This window comes from Heptranchias perlo, chromosome 13, assembly GCF_035084215.1.
Source record: "Heptranchias perlo isolate sHepPer1 chromosome 13, sHepPer1.hap1, whole genome shotgun sequence".
NCBI classification, from domain to species: domain Eukaryota; kingdom Metazoa; phylum Chordata; class Chondrichthyes; order Hexanchiformes; family Hexanchidae; genus Heptranchias; species Heptranchias perlo.
Window position 1 is genome coordinate 20141196 of NC_090337.1, and position 15479 is coordinate 20156674.

A 15479-nucleotide genomic window follows, 5' to 3' on the forward strand; every position below is an offset into this window, starting at 1 on the left:
GGAGCAAAGGATTAGCATCCATTCTTCCTCTGCATTTCACTCACTTTTTGGACAAAAAGTGGACAAAGGGCAGAGGAAAATTGGCCCTGGTAGCTCTTACTAATAGACTCAATTATTTGAACAAATTTTACCAGTGGTAATTTCTGATGGTTAATTCCTTTTGCTGAATACAGAGGAACTTCATAACTTCACACAGCAAGAAACCTTTACAGCATTTAAATAAAATGAAACTTCACACAGTGTCTATAGTCCTTGCCCATTCAGTCCCACACCTTTAAGTGATGAAGCCTTAAAGAAGAGAACTACTGTCCACATGTTCTATTAAATATATAAACAGCAATAAATCAGGATGATTGATCATGGGGAAGGGCTCAAGTCTAATGTTTATTTTTGGAAAGCATGAGGTTACACAATATGCAGCTCTTACCCTGTTGAATAAACTGCACTCAGTGTATTTACACAGTTGAACTTTAGTTTAAGTTTTAATCACTCAAGCCACACAATTTCGTATCAGCCTCACAAGTTCAAAAAAAAATTAGACCATCCCAATAATTTTGGCTCCTTTCAAAGCAGGCCTTTGGCCACGTGAACTTTCTGACCTTTGTGGAAAACATGGAGAATAACACACACATATGTATGTACTGGATTTCTCTCTGGCAACGATCTGAGAACTAATGTCAACTATTTGGCCTTAGCCTGTAATTGATTGCTGTACGAGACTTGATCTACTCCAAATGAGTGGAGACGAATGTACAATAAACAATGGATTGCATGCACTGTCCCAGAGCTCAGAACAGAGCAGTTTGTTCAGGAACATGGTTAAAAATAGTTTGTGTTTGCAATACCTGTAAATAACAGCATAGCAACAATAAGGATGGTAATCATGACAATAATTGCAACCATGATCAGAACTGTCCTGTCCTGGAGATGTGATGCTGCCAGATCTCACGGGCAGCTGGTATAAGTGAAAGCCAGGACACATTCTCTGCTTTTCTCTGGTGTCATTGTTACTGAGACTATGGTGTGGATGGAGAGAACCCAAACATCATTTAAAACTGCAACGGAAAACCAGTTTGGAAAAGTTCAATGTGGAGGGACAGCAGAAAGAGTTTGCATTTGTACAGCACTTTATCGTGACCTCAGGATGCCCCACAATGGTTTACAATTAATAGATTACTTTTTGAAGTGTGGTCACTATTATTATGTAGACAAACAGCAAATGAATGAATGACCAATTAGTCTGTTTTTTGGTAGAATTCATCAGGGAAGAAATCAGCCAGGACACCAGGTGAGTTCCCTACTCTTTTTTGAAGAGTGCCTTGGGACTTCTGACATCTGCCTGAACAGATGGGGCCTCAGTTTAATGTCTCATCCACAAGATAGCTGGGGCTAAATTGGGCTGTGTAGCGCCAGTTGTGTTGGTGCTACGGGGACTCCTAAGCCCCGAAGGTGGCGTCCGAGATGCACGGGCACATTTCCGGCGTGACGTGCGTATGACATCGTCTTGGGATAGACATTTGCGCACATGCATCTAACGAAAGCCGGCAGCATGTAAGGTAGGGAAATTATGATGTTAATCAGTGTGCAATGCTGATTTGAAGCAGCTGGCGCAATTTTGGAACTCCCCGCTCCAGTTAACGCACTGTCCTAACCTCGAACAACTGAACAAGAGTTAAAGGGCATGAAGGACACCCCCCCCCCCCCCCCACCAGTGCTATTTAAAGGGATATTGCAGGAGTTACAGGTTAGTTGCTGGATTAGTTATTCTGGCTGCTGGTACAATTGTGGGTGTTTGTGGAAGATTCCTATACTTGGAGAAAGTTGCTATATTATATAGAGTGTGGTCTGGCTGGTCGTACAGTGCTGTTAGTGGCATTTAAAATAGTGTGCTGAACAAGGTTGCTGCCAGACATGGGTGGCCTGCTATGGCTTCCTCTGGGAATTGAACATGACTGGGAGCATGCAGAGCGGCCACACAGAGCAGGACAAGCTGCCAGAAGAGGGAGGAGGAGGAGCCGGCTCAGGGCACTCCACAGGAGGCCGTATCCAACAAGGGCCTCCAGGGACCAATTCTCTTACCTTAACCTTAGCGACAACCAGTGCATCCGACGGCTGAGGTTTACAAAAGAGGTCGTGACTGAGATTTGAAACTGCTGCAGCCGTAACTGCAGCCTCAGAGCAGGGCAAGGGCAGCACTGTCTGTGGCTGTCAAGGTAACCGTGGCGCTTAACGTTTACGGCTCTGGCTCCTTTCAGGCTGCTGCTGGTGATATAACCAACACCTCGCAGTTTGCAGTGCTCTGCTGTATAAGGGATGTCACTGAGGCTCTGTACGCACTCCGAAACAGATTCATCACATTTCCTCTTGACAGAGGCAAGCAGCATGAGCGAGCATGACGGTTTGCTCACATTACAGACTTCCCCAAGGTGCAGGGTGCCATTGACTGCACGCATATTGCCATGTGTGCTGCACAACTGAACTTGGCCATATTCATGAACAGAAAGGGATTCCACTCCCTCATTGTGCAGCTGGTGTGCGACCACATGCAGCGCATCATGCAGGTTAATGCCTGCTATCATGACTCCTTCATTCTGGGGCAGTCCAACGTGCTACCTATATTTCAACCAGTACAGCAAGTCAAAGGCTGGCTACTGGGCGACAAGGGTTATCCCCTCATGAAGTGGCTCATGACTTCAGACCAAAATGCATGCACATGTGCACAGCAGGCGTACAATGAGAGCCATGCTGCCACGCGGAACATCGCCGAGCACACCATAGGTGTCCTCAAGCAGCGCTTCCACTGCCTGAACCTCTCTGGAGGAGCCCTGCTGTACTCTGCTGAGTGGGCGTCAAGATTTGTCATTGTGCAGCATGCAGCATACAATCTGGCCATTATGAGGGAACAGCCCTTGCCACCGCCTATTCGGCGAGAACCTGAGGCAGAGGCAGAGGAGGGAAAGGAGGTGGAGGAGGACGCGCAGCAGGAAGTGGAGGAAGAGACAGGGAGGCAACATGATAGACAGGCCCTGTCTGCCAGGGCTCTGTGTGATCAGGTTAATAAGCAATGTCAGTAACCTCAACGACACCTCCCCATTCACCAACAATACCACAGTCTTTACATTTCCACTCCGACATGACCTTCAAATCGTCCTCATTATGATTACACATTGCTTCCATCAGCCCATCACAGAAATGAAAACCAACACCAAATATAACTCCAAGTTTATAAATTAATACATCATAATTCAAACAAAATAAGACTATTCGCCCTTGTGCATTCCCATAGTGCCTGTCATTCATGTGCCTTTACCTATCCTAGTACTCCTACGAGGTGCACCCCCTGTGGTTGGAGTATGGGTGAGGTGGAAGATTGCTGACCCTCAATGGAGGAACGTGCAAATGGTCCTGGAGGACAACCTCAAGCAGCTCTGGGCCGGGAGGGCCTGGCTTCAGACTGCACCATTTCGGCCTAGGCTGCAGCAGTCTGGCCTGGCTGGCTGACAGGCAACAGCAAGGGCACTGGCGGAGTGGCAGCGGTGGGAGCGGGAATGCTGTTATCCTGAGAGAGGAAGCAGGTTCGTGTTTCATGGTGCCACTGCCACTCTCCAGGGGCTGCGCCTCAGCAATCCTGGTGATCTGCTGGAGAACAGATTGCTGGACTCCTGGAAGCCCCGTTCCACAGTAGAACCCAAATCCACAATAGCAGCAGCCTGAGCTTCTAAAGAAGCAGTCTGAGCTCCAAATGCAGCAGTTAAACCATGGATGGCAGATGTTTGTGCTGCAATGGAAGCTGTGACATTGGTCATCAGACGCTGCATCATGGAGGGTTCCACAGGTGTGCTGATTGATTTGACCACCCGTTCCATGTGGGAAAGGATGGTCTCCAAGCTCTGCGCAATGCCCTGTGCCAAGTTGTAGCTGGACTCCTCCATGCCCCTAGACATTGTGCACTGGCTTTCCAGTGCATCAAGCATTTGGTTGCATATGCCCATCAGCCGCCTTCTATAGCCTGGCCCATCGAAGTCATCATCTGAGTCCTCGGCAGCAGAACCAGTGAATGACCTTGCCCTCCAGTGGTATCCCTTCACCCTGCCCTGGCTCCTGCGCACTTGTGCCCGGTGTCTCACCATATGCAGATCCCTCCTCTATCCTACCCTCTAAAGTCTCTGAGCTGGTGGCTGCAAGTGTAAGATCAAGTGACGGTGTGTCTGCATCATCACTGTCATCTTCCCCTGCCTCCTCTGCTGTGCCGGTTCAAGGACTTGGGTATCTGCAATGACAGAGGGACACCGGTTGAGTTGTGGTGAGGGGAGAGGAGAAAGTAAGACGTGCGTGTTGACACCATCTGCAGCACGTGAGTCAGAAAAGATTGTGGGTTGAGGGAGAAGTGGGGAGTGAGAAGTAGGATTAGGTGTGCAGAGACCCTCATCATAAGAACATAAGAACATAAGAAATTGGAGCAGGAGTAGGCCACACGATCCCTCGAGCCTGCTCCGCTGTTCAATAAGATCATGGCTGATCTTTGACCTCAATTTCAGATGGTAGTGGTTGTTGGAGGCCAATCATCTCAGCCCCAGGACATTGCTGCAGGAGTTCCTCAGGGCAGTGTCCTAGGCTCAACCATCTTCAGCTGCTTCATCAATGACCTTCCCTCCATCATAAGGTCAGAAATGGGGATGATCGCTGATGATTGCACAGTGTTCAGTTCCATTCGCAACTCCTTAGATAATGAAGCAGTCTGAGCCCGCATGCAGCAAGACCTGGACAACATCCAGGCTTGGGCTGATAAGTGGCAAGTAACATTCACGCCAGACCAGTGCCAGGCAATGACCATCTCCAACAAGAGAAAGTCTAACCACCTCCCCTTGACATTCAACGGCATTACTATCACTAAATCCCCCACCATCAATATCCTGGGGGTCACCATTGACCAGAAACTTAACTGGACCAGCCATATAAATACTGTGGCTATAAGAGCAGGTCAGAGGCTAGGTATTCTGCAGTGAGTGAATCACCTCCTGACTCCCCAAAGCTGTTCCACCAACTACAAGGCACAAGTCAGGAGTGTGATGGAATACTCTCCACTTGTCTATATGAGTGCAGCTCCAAAAATACTCAAGAAGCTCAACACCATCCAGGACAAAGCAGCCCACTTGATTGGCACCCCATCCACCACCCGAAACATTCACTCCCTTCACCACCGGCGCACCGTGGCTGCAGTGTGTACCATCCACAGGATGCACTGCAGCAACTCGCCAAGGCTTCTTTGACAGCACCTCCAAAACCCGCAACCTCTACCACCTAGAAGGACAAAAGCAGCAGGAACATGGGAACAGCACCACCTGCACATTCCCCTCCAAGTCACACACCATCCCAATTTGGAAATATATCGTCGTTCCTTCATTGTCGCTGGGTCAAAATCCTGGAACTCCCTTCCTAACAGTACTGTTGGAGAACCTTCACCACACGGACTGCAGCGGTTCAAGAAGGCGGCTCACCACCACCTTCTCAAGGGAAATTAGGGATGGGCAATAAATGCTGGCCTCGCCAGCAACGCCCACATCCCATGAATGAATTTTTAAAAATTCCACATTCCCATCTGATCCCCATATCCCTTGATTCCCTTAGTGTCCAAAAATTTATTGATCTCAGCCTTGAATATACTCAACGACTGAGCATCCACAGCCCTCTGGGGTAGAGAATTCCAAAGATTCACAATCCTCTGAGTGAAGAAATTTCTCATCTCAGTCCTAAATGGCTGACCCCTTATCCTGAGACTATGCCCCCCAGTTTTAGATTCTCCAGCCAAGGGATACGGACAGTCAGCATCTACCCTGTCAAGCCCTCTCGGAATCTTCTATGTTTCAATGCGATCACCTCTCATTCTTCTAAATTCCAGAGTATAGGCCCATTCTACTCAATCTCTTCTTATAGGACAACCCTTTCATCCCAGGAATCAATCTAGTGGAACCTTTGTTGCACTGCCTCTAAGGCAAGTACATCCTTCCTTAGGTAAGGAAACCAAGACTGTACACAGTACTCCAGGTATGGTGTCACCTATGCTCTGTACAATTGCAGCAAGACTTCCTTATTCTTCTACTCCAACCCCCTTGCAATAAAGGCCAATGCATCACTTGCCTTCCTAATTGCTTGCTGTACCCATATGTTAACTTTCTGTGTTCCGTGTACAAGGATACCCAAATCTCTCTGAACACCAGCATTTAATTGTTTCTCATCATTTAAAAAAATGTTCTATTTTTCTATTCTTCCTACCAAAGTGAATAACCTCACATTTCCCCACATTATCCTCCAACTGCTACCTTCTTGCCCACTCACTTAACCTGTCTATATCCCTTTGCAGACTCTTTGTGTCCATCTCACAGCTTATTTTCCCACCTAGCTTTGTATCCTTAGCAAACTTGAATACATTACACTCGATCCCTTCATCTAAGTCATTAATATAGATTGTAAATAGCTGAGGCCCAAGCACTGGTCCTTGCGGCACCCCACTCGTTACAGCCTGCCAACCTGAAAATGACTCGTTTATACCTACTCTCTATTTTCTGTCTGTTAATCAATCCTCTATCCATGGTAATATATTACCCCTAATCCATGAGCCCTTATCTTGTGTAACAACCTTTTGTGTGGCACCTTATCGAATGCCTTTTGAAAATCCAAATATACTACATCCATTGGTTCCCCTTTATGCTGATAGTTATATCTTCAAAAAACTCCAGTCGATTTGTCAAACATGATTTCCCTTTCATAAAACCACATCGACTCTGCCGAATGATATTATGATTTTCTATGTGCTCTGTTACTACATCCTTAATAATGGACTCCAGCATTTTCCCAACTACTGATGTCAAGCTAACTGGCCTGTAATTTCCTGTTTTCTTTCTCCTCCTTTCTTCAATAGCGGTGTTACATTTGCTACCTTCCAATCCACTGGGACTGTTCCAGAATCTAGGGAATTTTGGAAGATCACAACCAATGCAACCACTATCTCTACAGCCACCTCTTTTAGAACCCTAGGATCTAGGCCACCAGGTCCAGGGGATTTGTTGGCTTTTAGTCCCATTAATTTCTCCAGTAATTTTTCTTTACTAATATTAATTATTTTAAGTTCCTCACTCTTGTTAGACCCTTGGTTCCCCACTATTTCTGGTATGGTTTTTGTGTCTTCTACTGTGAAGACAGATACCAAATATTTGTTTAACGTCTCTGCTATTTCCTTATTCCCCAATATAATTTCTCCTCTTTCTGCCTCTAAGGGACCCATGTTTACTTTCACTACTCTTCCTTTTTACATACTTATAGAAGCTCTTATAATCTGCTTTTATACTTCTTGCTAGTTTACTCTCATTCTATTTTCTCCCTCTCTGTCAATTTTTTGGTCATCCTTTGTAGGTTTCTAAAATGCTCCCAATCCTCAGCTTACTACTCTGCTTGGCAACATTATAAGCCTCTTTGATACCTCCAGCACTGCCAGTAGCCATGGCCGCAGCAACGGCCCACCCAATGATGGCCAGCACTGACTGCTCCATGGGGGTGAGGATGTGTAGGTGTGCCTGTCCTCCCCCAGGTCTTTCCTGCTGTCTGTTGTTATGCGCAACCTTCTCCTGCAAGAAGGAGGGAAGTGTGTCAATGAGTGTCCTGCAAGATGTTTGGGTGATGTGGCTGTCATTGTCGAATAGCTGCCAGTGTGTGTGACCTGTGAGTTGTGGGTGTGCGGCTTGCAAGAGTGGCACCGTGTGAGGCAGCACCTGATTTGAAGAGTTGTGTACTGATTGAGTTTGTTTGTTAGGTGGGAGACGGGGTTGTAGTGCATGGAGCAGTGGATGAGGCTAGTGCTGCAGTAGGATATGCCACTTGAGAATTGAAGTCACTCACCTTAACTACTCTTGTCAAACCAATGAACTTCTTCCTGCACTGCATCCATGTGCATGGTGTGATGCTCTTGGCGTTTACCTCACCTGCCACAGCCTCCCACTGCCTCTTCAGCCCGTGTCGGGAGGGCCTCCTGCCCCCCTGCGGGTAAAGGATGCCCGTCTGTGTGTCCACCTCTTGCACCAAGGCCTCTAGTGCGTCGTCGGAGAACCTTGGTGCAAGCTCTCTCGCAGGCCCAGCTATTCCTCAGTATATTCCAGCACAGAATTAGTTGCCACATCAATTCCAGGTCTCCCTGCAGCCACAGTGCACCTCCCCTTTAAGAGGTGCAGGCTGCCTTTAAGTAGTGCGAGCCATTCCCGAGATCAGGGCCTCCTGCTAGTCCATGCAGCCAATCAATAGCGATGGCTGCACGCAGCAATCATAGAACTCATCAAATGACACGAATGTTACGTGCTGCTTGCCTCTCAACGACTGGGTGCAGGTTAATCGCGCACCTCAATCCCAGCGCCCGTTTTCAGGGGTTAACCAGTTTAACACCAATGACCTTCAACAATGCAGCACTTCCTCAGTACTGCACTGAATTATCAACCTAGAAGACATACTCAGATCCATAGTGGAGCTTAAACCCACTACCTTCTGACTCCAAGGCAAGAGTGCTACTAACTAATCCAACATCAGGGAGGGGGAACATTCAGAGAAACTGATTTCAAATTTTGAAATTAGGAGACCACTCCTAGGTTTTTTAGGAAGTGAAATCTTAAAAAACAAGAAGAAAATCCAGATGTTATAAATGTATCATGGATCAGCAGGGATCCATGGTCCTGAATCCACCTGAATTGCAAGTTACTAGTTGGATAGTCCAATGCAACAGCCAACAGGTGTAAGGTACCTAGCCAACTGGGGGAGAGGGAAGATTATTCCTCACTGTCTCTCTTCAGCGCCCCCTCCTCCACCCTTGCCCCTATTGGTTGACTACATAACAATGCTTTGGGGGATGGGGAAATGTCTAAACATGTCTGTTGTTTGGTACCAAATGCATTGTGTGCAGCAGAGGAGACCACCAGGGGGAGAAAATCAAGGAATAAATCAAAGTAATAAAATAAAAGGAACTGATTTCATCGGTTTTAGTCAGTATTTGTGATGTTCCACTCATCCCTTACCTTTAAAACTGGAATATTGATTTGAATGTTGATTCTACAAGGACTGTACTCAGTAATGAGCTTCTATAAGCTTATAATGGATCTGGTTACTGGGCTGCTCCTTAATTCCATTGACGTCACATTTTTCCTATTGCATGAATTGGTGATTTTGTAGTGGACTAGATTAAATTGAGTCCATAATTAGAATAATTAATATTTTAGTCCATTCATACATAGCTGACTTCCTGTTGAATACTTTTATATCACTAACAAATTCGTCAACATTTATAATTTCAACAGCTATATTTGCATAATGTCTCCAATTAGAGTCTTAACTGATTTTAGCCAATATAAATCCACCAGAATATGCTTCAGGAGATTTTTTAAAATTGTCTTCCTCTGACTTTAACCTGCCCCTGCAGATACCCATCGTAACATGTTAATGCCATTACGATTACATGAATGATGTCACTGTCTTCACCAAAGTTATACAAAAGGGCTGGTGTGCAGAATTCTGGCTCTCAAACAGTATGTACCTTGTCCAACTACATAACTTCAGAATTGTGCTTATGGTAACATGGTTTCTGCATGTTAGGAACATGTGTTTCACCGACAGCTTGCTGTATCTTTGTTTTAAATCAAACATTAAATTATCCAAACTAATTTATTGAGTTGGATGCTATTATTTTGAATTTCTTAGGGAATAAAGGGAGAGCTGTATTGGCAAAACTGTTGCTTTCCAATACCTCAGAAATAACTGAAATTCAAAAAAATGGGTAAAAAAAATATTCTTAGCAAATATTTTTTAAGAAACGCTATTTCTGGGTAGCAGATGACACTAAACTTGTAAAGTAATGACTGCCACAAACTAAATCTGTTGATTAGTTTTGATGACTGGCCAATACAATATATAAACAACCATTTGCTGTTGGCAAATCTAAATGAGTAAATTAACTATTTATTTTCCATGTTTGTTAACCTGTATTTATATAGTGAGCTTGTCCACACAATTAAATATTAAATAAGCTACTCATTGCCATTGCAAAACAGAATCTCTTAAATAAAACAGTGAACTGGTCAACAAAGTTTTTTTTCTCATAAAATATACTTTATTCATAAAATTTGCAGCAATACATACAATACAGTTGTCATATCACATTCCAAACATAGTGGACAACAAATGTGATGTTACAAAAAGGCTTCGCAGGCAAGGGTCACCTTGGAACTGGTTGGCTTGATCTTTAATACTTTTACATCTATGTGGGGGAAGAATCCTGTGAGGCACTTTTGGTGGTAAGTGTGTGCAAACAATCCATATTTACAAAATCCTTAAGAATGATATTGCCTCCATTCCTGGATGGTAATTACAGCACCAAGGTAATTTAAAGCATCAAATGAGAAGTTAGATGGTGTTATGCTAATTTACTACTTTAACAACCATTAAAGAACAACTTAATCTTTGTTAATGTCTGTGGCTCATAGCAAACAGGTGGCGAAGTGTGGAAAATAGCATCCAAACCAAAAGTTCCAGGAGAGAATGCCATGTTTCACTGAGAAAACAAAAAATGTACAATTGGTCAACATTTTATGGAAAAGACAGAGAAAAGAATCTTGCAGCCCTATCAAAATGTCAATGGCTTCTTTCTATGACTAGGTTCAAAAATGAGCCAAATATCTTTAAAATATAAAAGGATTGTGAGGAATGAAAAAAGTAGATGAATAATTTTAAAATGGTTGTACAACTAAAGGGCTGAAAAGAACCCAAGACTTGAGATACTGTTTAAGATGAAGACTGATTGCTACTAAATGGAGACTGGCACTGATTTTTTTTTTAACATTATGAAGGAGGTGCAGGCCACATCCACTGACTCCTCAGATTGTGGTAAGTTATTTTATATTATGTCACTCATGCAATATATGTAATGTAGTCTAACTTCAAACAGATGTCAATATTGCACTACATGGGATATTATAACATATAACTGTTTCATTGTTCTCTTGTATCTACATTTTAAAGCATATTGAGTTCAAAACATATAAAGTAGTCTTTTTAAAAGTTCTCCTCAGATGAGGTAGAGTACAACGTAATAATAAATAATTCTTATGCTCAATTATTCACAGATAATGGTTAATTCCTTCCACAGAGAACCAATTATCAGAGGAGGAATAGGAAGATAACTCAAAGGATTTTAAAGAAGAGGAAGGGATGGAATTGGCTAGTTCTGGAAAGCTAACATCTGATGGGCATAACACAGCTCAGAAGAAATACAAGGAAGATATTGTTAACATTCCAGGATCCTCCACAAGACCACTCAAAGAAAAAAGTTGAGATTCTATGAGAAGCCATCCAAAAATAAATGAAGTCATACATCAGCCACAGGGGTCAGGAATTCTTCACTCAAACCTCGTCCTTTCACCCCGCATTCAGACACACAGGATAACTCAGGGCAGCAAAAACATTGTTGTCAGTGTGCAGTCTCTTTACAAGAGCTTGCAATGACATTATCTGTTTGCATCATGGTCATTATAAAGCTGGGTACAGTTAGCCAAACAGGTTATCTCGATTAAAATCAATCGGTTAAGTACACTGATTCACACTTAGCCACTTTAGGACTGTTGCCAGTCAAAACTCTTTAGCGTGGGCTAACACCAAGTCTGGCAAAATTAAGGGTTCACTTTCAAGTACAAATGATTCCTGTGCCACATCCTTGTAACGCTGATCCTGTAGAAGATCTTTCCATATATTAGGAACATTGGTCTTTTTTCATTTAGTAATTCCTATGTCCATCGAGTTCGCCTTCTACCATCCTGGTAGTCGCATGATACAACGATAAAGGAGTTATTGATTAATCATAGCAATCAATCTCTATCAATTAATCTAGAACAAACTCAGTCCCCAGAAAAAAAACCCAGTGGTGGAGAGCTTTGGGGACCAAAGTTACCTTTTTCCTCCCAAGCATGTCATGTCATGCCTCAAATTATTCATGTACTGTATTCCAAAATGTTATTTCCTGGTAAATAGCATAATTTATTTACTACTTAATTGAAAATCTGTTATCTATAACCGTCCCTTGTACCATTACATCTGCACCTAGACCTCCCTCTGCCCTCAATACAGATAACCAGTTACCATTTCATATTAAAACAAAAATTAAAAACTAAATTGCTGGTAGGTACCACATCTCAAATCAAACTCCCCTCTCCCCATATTCAGCACAATAAGTTTCTGCGGTGTTCTAGCATCTATCTTGCTCTTTTAACCACTAGCTCCCAAATTCCTAAATATCTAGAAAATGGCATATTTTATGCCAATTAATGTTTAGCATACTGCATAGACTAGTCTAATTATTATAATAACATTAGTACCCCATTAAATTGAATGCATCATTTCCCATAATAAATATATTTCTTCAAAAGTTGTCTAATGCAGAATAACGTGGTTTGTTAACAAATATCAGTGGGAGGTTAAAACTTATTTATGATTTTGGTAGCACAATTTCAGTGTTTCACCCCAGAAAAAGGGAAAACTCTAAATTTGTTTATTCAAATAAGATTTGTTCCCGAACAATTTTGCATTTACACTCCCAAATTTTAGCATTGATGCACAGATTTCACACTGATGGTCACATCTGGACACCATTTAGGCTGCATTTGCGCTATAACTGCAGTGTTGTAACAAAGTGAAACAATTCACATCAACGCTACGGTTATAGTGTGAATGCAAGTTTAGTTAACGTGCTGTATTCCGTTACAGTTGGGTTTAATATTGTAGGTGACGCAGAGTAACAATAATTAGTATAAATAGTGGATTACTGCTGGTGATAACATATTGCACTAAAGGTAAATATGCAATAACACAGCCTATACAGGAAGATCTAGCTATAAAAGTCTACATTTTAGCATGTGGTAGAACAAGTTGATATACTAGATAAGTAGGTGACGCAAATCTAGATTGCAGTCAAAGTTACTAGACCCAGGATTTGTAACAAACAGTTTTGGAGCTATTTCTGTGTTATGGGTATTTATGAAAATAACAGGTATTATATGAGGTGTCAAACAGTAATGACATCACATCAATCTGACCTCCATGGAATTGTTGGTGCTTCACATATACATTTCACAGTTAGCTGCGGACCCAACTGGCCCAGAATTGTTAACAATTCTATTACTGTCTTTTAGCTTATTTACACAAAACAGTGAAAACAAGGTCACACTTTTGTCAACCAGAAGCTCTAACTGACAAACTATTATTTTAACCTCTTTCTTTAGTTGAAGTACAAAAGTGTCAGTTTGTCTCAGTTGGTAGCCACGTTTGTCTCTGAATCAGAACGTTGTGGGTTTAAGCCCCATTCCAGGATGTAAGGGAGTGCAGCATTGTCAAGGATGGCGCCCTTTGGATGAGATGTTAAACCGAGGCCCTGCAGTTTCAGGTGGAAATTATGTCACGTGCAAGTCCCATGGCATTATTCGAAGGATAGCAAGGACTTTTGGTGACATGGACAACATTCCTTCCATAACCAAGACCACCAAAAGGAGATTACTGGTCATTCATTCACTGCTCATTGTAGGACCTTGCTGTGTGCAAAATGGCTGCTATGCTTACCCATGTAGCAACATTAACTACACAACATAATAAAATTCTGTGTGAAGTCTGTGATACGGTGCTATATAAATGCAATTTCTTTATGTTGCGGTATTAGCAAAATATGTTGAAGAAACAATTACATCATAATGGTTGAGTGGATGGTGAGTATTCCCCTAATTCATTGGCTGAAGAGATGGTTGGTCTGTTTACACATTACTGGTGTTTTTCACGGCGCCTTTACTTGGGTTGAGAGCAGCGTTTCAGCTTTAGCAAGCTTGAGCCGCAGAAATTTTGGAAAAAAAAAATCCCCAACCCCACTTTGTGGCGTCAAAGTATTTGCCAACACAAATCCCTGATGTTGGGGAATTTGCAGAAGATCCAAAAAAAAGTTGGCAACTGTCTCATGACATTAGTAAATGTATGAAAAGAGCAGAAGAATTCTCAAATGTGTGGGTGTGCATACAGATGATTGGTGATGCTGAGTAAACAGTCAATTGAAGACTGGGTTGGAGAGTTAAAAGTTGACGGGTATATCTGGAGTGCCTGCAGGACCCTTATTGTAATTTTTAAAAAAAAGCCACAGGTATATTTTAACTGGTGTTTCAACTCGTATTTAACCAGCACGTGCACCTTTTTAAGGTTGCATTCCACCAGGGGGCTACAGAGCTTTCTAAAGGTGAGATGTGCACTCAAAATGATTTCTTGCAACATGGTCACACTAATTATACACATCAGATATGAAATGTTTTCTTCCCCACTCCCAACTTTGAAAAACACATCTAGTTTTGTAGGTCCCTAATAAAGAGTGCTTGAAAGGGGATCTCATTAAAAACACCTTTGTCTAAAATTGCATGGAATGTCAGCTAGAAGCATTAACGAAGCAAGAGTATTTAGGGGAGTTAGCTACCTGGCCAAAAATATGATTAGCGCATAAATATTTCATGTTGCAAATCACAAACCTAACCAAAAATCCAGAGGAGTCAAGAATCTCTGGCCTAGAAATTGGTTTACACCGGCCTGCCAGCACGAACTGGGCACAGGGTACAATCCTTGCACCAGAACGGGTGGGCCCGAGGCCCAACTGATATTGGGCCGCTGGCCTCATTTACATGGGTGTTTCTGAGCAGCTCTCCAGTGAAAAAGGTTTAGATTTCAGGCTGGCAGCAGCCTCCAGGTAGGTCCCGGGAGAGGGAGTGAAGCGACCGGGAGTGTGGGGGGCGATCGGGAGGGAGGGGACCGAGCGGGGGCCAACAATAGTCGTCTTCACTGCAGTTGACCCGGGAGGAGCACTCCTGCACCTCCTGGCTCCACATTAAGGTTAGTTTTTTTTAAAAAAATGTGCCTTTTTGGTGGCGGCCTCCAGCAGTCCTTTGAAGGAGCACTGGTTAGGCCGCGTGTAGATCAACTTTTCCTGAACGCTACCAGCCCATGTTCAAAAGAAAGCGACACTGCGAAGCTCTGAAATATCACACAACAAACTCAGTGTCATTTCCTTCATGTTTCTCGCACAATGTGACGGAGACAGAATTCCTGTCTGGCACAAGTGAAGAGACAGGAACTTCAAGCCCTTGTCACTTATCTCCTTCCATATTATGCATCACTGAGATCAATGCCTTTGACCCCTAAAGTCAGTATTACAAAATACTGATATAATTTGCAAAGACTTTTACAGATTAAAATTCCAGGTAGTCATGTGCAGGCAATTGAACCTGAGACCATATCTGATAAATAGGGATACAGGATAGGGCTGGGGAGCGGTGTTAATGCCAAATTACATTTCACTCCTCTGGAGGGCCCATAACTCAACAAATTCCAGTGACTTGCTTAGGCCAATTTCATCTTCAGCCATGAACCATAGTGCC

General features: G+C 43.2%; 1 protein-coding gene and 1 long non-coding RNA gene across 8 annotated transcripts in view; both read left to right on the forward strand.

The window, feature by feature from the left end:
- The window catches only part of mecom (MDS1 and EVI1 complex locus), a 649231-nt gene that overhangs the window by 96158 nt on the left and 537594 nt on the right, over window positions 1-15479 (forward strand). The gene's annotated exons all lie outside the window — the stretch shown is intronic.
- LOC137331364 (uncharacterized) lies at window positions 10735-11405 on the forward strand. Its single transcript, XR_010965435.1, has 2 exons — window positions 10735-10914; window positions 11177-11405. It is a non-coding gene; the product is annotated as an uncharacterized lncRNA (long non-coding RNA).